A 4,826-nucleotide genomic window follows, 5' to 3' on the forward strand; every position below is an offset into this window, starting at 1 on the left:
CGTCACCTGTGCTCAGCAGAGTCAGGTCATTTCTAAGACACACTTAAAGGGGCAGCTGGATTACATTGCAGCTCCTTCTAGTGGGACACACACACATAGATACAGTGAGTAATAGATCAGCCCCTGCTGTTTTGTGTTTTGCTTTTACTCCTTGACAGTCTCATGAAAACTCATAATAGAGAACACGAAAACAAGATAATTAGAGACATTATTGCCCAGGGAAGACCTCTGTATATACATAGACTGTGTGTTTCTCAAAACCAATCCTCAGGGGCCGCTAAATATGGACATATATAAATTACACAGGCAGAATGGCTACACTGCAGTTAGTTCACATAGTACAGACTGCATACAGCCACGAAACCCGTGTAATTAATATCTGCCCTTATTTATGTGGCTAATTTAATAACATACTTGCCAACATTTCAAACCTGGAACTCCCAGAGAATGGTTGGCTGGCAAAGGTGGGAGGGGACGATTGCATCAACACGGCCCTGCCCCCTGCATTGCAGTTCCCCAATGCGCAGCATCGCGTGATGGGAGGCGGGGCTATGATGATGCAATCACGTCACCAAAACCCGCCTGTGCCCAATTGCAATCCGGGAGGGAGGCATGCTCTTCTGGGAGTCCAGGAGAGACCCCAAAATTTCTGAGGAGTCGGCAATGATGTTTAATAGGGGTATATAATTATAATAGCAGTATTCTATGCGCTTCATTATCATTTCGGTTATTATGGGGGAACTGTTAAAATAGGTTTGTGAGTAATATTTCTTTTTACTGTAGCTGATACAAAAAATATTGGCTGGTATCAGACATATTCACAATTCAAAATATTCAAATAAATAGTAATGTTCAGGATAACTTATGGCGTAGTGCTTAGCACTTCTACCTCACAGCACTGGGGTCCTGAGTTCAATTCCTGACCATGGCCTTATCTGTGTGAAGTTTGTATGTTCCCCCCGTGTTTGTGTGGGTTTCCTCCGGGTGCTCCGGTTTCCTCCCACACTCCAAAAACATACTGGTAGGTTAATTGGCAGCTATCAAATTGACCCTAGTCTGTGTGTCTGCCTGTGTGTGTGTGTGTGTGGTATGTATGTGTATGTTAGGGAATTTAGTCTGTAAGCTGACCATGTCACAATTGGGGTGTGACTTCTGATATGCTAGCACGCCCCTTACTCCTGTCCCCTCAAAACACCCATTCATTGGCATGCGCATCAGAGGTATGACAAGGTTAATCTTTCCCTGCCTCGGGACCCCCAACCAGGGGCTCCCTGGTGAGGGGGATCCCCCCCCCCCCCGAGCCAGTCCCATAGTGGGCTACTGGGCTAATAGGCTGCTGAGCTGAGTCCCCCCTCCCCCTGGCTAAAAATTTGCCAGCCACCCCATGTCTCCAACATTTGCTGTATCTAGCAAGGTGCCCACACTCACATACAGCCGGGGCCTCTGCTCTGGGCCTAATTATTATTACCAGCGACAGGACTAGTTTTCTAAGGCTGCTTATCGGAGTGATAGAAAACAGTGAAATTTATTATTAAAACATCGCCGAGGCGGCTCAGTGGTCGTCAGGGATAAGAGTTACCGATTCGCCGGGCTAGTATGAGGGGATTGGTGCATTGGTGCATTTTCTCCCAGGATCTGCCCACTCATCATCAACATGTGGCAGAGGTCCTTTCCAGACTCCGGAGAAACTCATTATTCTGCAAGTTAGAGAAATGTTCCTTTGAGTTATCCCAGATTCCATTCTTGGGATATATTGTGTCCGGAGTAGGTCTAAAGATGGATCCGGAGAAGGTGAACGCTGTACTACGTTGGCCCCAATTTAATCATGTGTAAAAGAATAAATACATTATTGGCTAGCACTTTGGTTTGAAATAAAATGCTCTATTTAAATAAATAAAACATTTTTCAAAAGATTTTCCCTGCTAACAATATGAGAATGGCGGTGGTGCTTGTACTGCCGATGTCCTTCCTAAACAAGCCGGGGAAACTTTCGCTTGGAGAAGCCTGGTGAACCTGTTTTGCTGGAGTTTTGGTTTTGGTTTTGGCAAAACCACCCTCGTGTGTTTTGGTTTTGGATTTTTTAGAAAAAATTCTAAAATATGCTAAAATCAAGCTCCTTTAAATATGGGAGAGTTTAATGTCATCATTGTTTCAAAAACATTTTGAGCACTTTGCCCCAGGTGAAATGGAATATGTTGGCAGGTATGGACAGACCAAGAGCTCACATGAGTCCTTGGTTTCCCTTTATCGCCAATAGAATTCTTTTAAGAACAATGCCACACAAAAGTGAACAATCAGTTTTTGGTGAAAGTCAAAACGTATTCCAGATGATTACTTATCTGGGGTATAGCGATCATATGTTCCATGGTCACCTGCACTCTCCTTGCTCCTGCCGACCCGGTCTTTTCTTTATGACCACCACCACCAACATGCTGCCAGGGAGAGCGTGCACATAACGTTGGGTGCGCTTCAGACGCTAGGGTGTCACATGAATGTCAAACCCCAAATAAGTAATCTTCTAGCTCCAAGTGTAATTTAGGATATTCCACACTAAACTGAATTTTTACTTTTGGGTGTAGCTATCCTTTGAAGGGTATCTCCATGCTAAATGATTTTTTTACTGTTTAGTGCAGGGGTCAGTAACCTTTTTCTATTAGTGTGCAGGTTAAAGTCTGGCAGTTAAGTATATACAGTATGTGTGAGTGTGTATATATATATATATATATATATATATATATATATATATATATATATATATTGTGACACATGAAGAATTTCTTGCTTTTTAACTTTGCTTATTTTGTCAGGATGCCAAAGCAATTCATTATATAAAGTTGCACACACTTTTCTTGTGAACCTAACGCTAAAGTAGCACAGGCCAGCTCCGTAGACATTGGCCACTGTCTGGGATCAGTCACACTGGCCACTGTCTGGGATCAGTCACACACATAAAAGAAAGAGACAGGTTTAAATAACTTACACTCCTCCCACAGCACAGATGACACAACCACCTTGCCTTTAAAAGGGAGTTCTTTGGAGGTGCTCTGTTTAATTGCAGACATACCCTGTCAATCTGCTTCTTACTGTGGAAACAATGCCTTTTAAACTACTTTAAAATGTGTTATCTGTTTGAACAAGCTTCTCTACTCAGCAGCGGTATACATACCCGCTATAGATTATTAGCTGTGACGCTGCATATCTGTTTGGGACTAGCTCCTCTATTCTCCAATTGTATTTATACAGTCATAGACTCTTATCACTCCTCCACTTATCCTCACCTCATCATAGCAGTGGTACAACTTGCTGTACGCAGACCACTGACTCTCCCGCTACCTACCTGCACCTGGACAAGTCTTCCCTTCACAGCAGTGGTACAACTTGCTATACGCAGACCACTGACTCTCCCGCTACCTACCTGCACCTGGACAAGTCTTCCCTTCACAGCAGTGGTACAACTTGTGCCACCAAATCGTTTTTGTCTCAAGCACTTCTGGATTCTGAAGCTGCTGGAAACTTTATATCTAGTTCTCTAGTGAATCAATGGTCCCTACCAGTGATTCCTTTAAAAGCAGCTATCGCTGTCACCGCTATTGATGGTTCTCGCATAATTAATGGACTCATCACTCAATGTACGACTCCATTGTCCCTTCAAATCGGAGCCTTACTCCAGGAAAAAAATTCTTTGCTGGTCCTTCCTGTTACCACCAGTCCCATTGTACTTGGCCTTCCATGGCTTCAACTTCATTCTCCTCAGATTGACTGGAACACTCCTCAAGTCACTTCCTGGGGTCCGGATTGTCGTCAGAGATGTCTGTCTCAAGTTGTTCCACTCAAAATAAATCAAACTTCTATTACACCCTGTCCGCCGGGTCTTTCCCTCCACAGTATGCTTCCTTCGCGGATGTGTTAGATAAAATCCAGTCTGAACGCCTTCCGCCCCATCAGGCGTGGGATTGTCCGATTGATTTACAACCTGGCAAGAACCCTCCTAGGGGTCGTGTGTATCCTCTCTCGCTACCAGAGACCCAAGCAACATCTGATTATATCAAGGAGAATCTCCATCGTGGTTTTATTCGACCTTCCACTTCTCCCGCTGGAGCGGGGTTCTTTTTTGTTAAGAAGAAAGATGGGTCATTACGACCCTGTATAGATTATCGTGGACTTAATGCCATTAATATTAAAAATCAGTACCCTATTCCGCTAATTACCGAGCTCTTTGACCCCATTAAGGGAGCCCCGATAGTCACCAAACTGGATCTCCGAGGCGCTTATAACTTAATCCGCATCGAGTCCGGAGACAAATGGAAGACAGCTTTTAACACCAGGGATGGACACTATGAATATCTAGTTATGCCCTTCGGGTTGTGTAACGCCCCAGCTGTCTTCCAGGGATTTGTGAATGAGATCTTCCGGGACTTGTTGTATGTTTGTGTCGTCGTCTACCTGAACGACATATTAATTTTCTCCCAGGATCTGCCCACTCATCATCAACATGTGGCAGAGGTCCTTTCCAGACTCCGGAGAAACTCATTATTCTGCAAGTTAGAGAAATGTTCCTTTGAGTTATCCCAGATTCCATTCTTGGGATATATTGTGTCCGGAGTAGGTCTAAAGATGGATCCGGAGAAGGTGAACGCTGTACTACGTTGGCCCCAGCCAACTACCCTCAGAGCAGTCCAACGCTTTTTAGGGTTTGCAAACTACTACAGACGCTTCATTCAAGGTTTTTTCTCCATTGCTTCTCCAATAGTGGCTCTGACCCGTAAGGGCGCTAATACTAAACAATAGTCCTCCGAGGCCCTTCAAGCCTTTCACTTCCTTAAGAA

Source organism: Mixophyes fleayi, chromosome 2 (assembly GCF_038048845.1).
Source record: "Mixophyes fleayi isolate aMixFle1 chromosome 2, aMixFle1.hap1, whole genome shotgun sequence".
NCBI lineage: Eukaryota > Metazoa > Chordata > Amphibia > Anura > Limnodynastidae > Mixophyes > Mixophyes fleayi.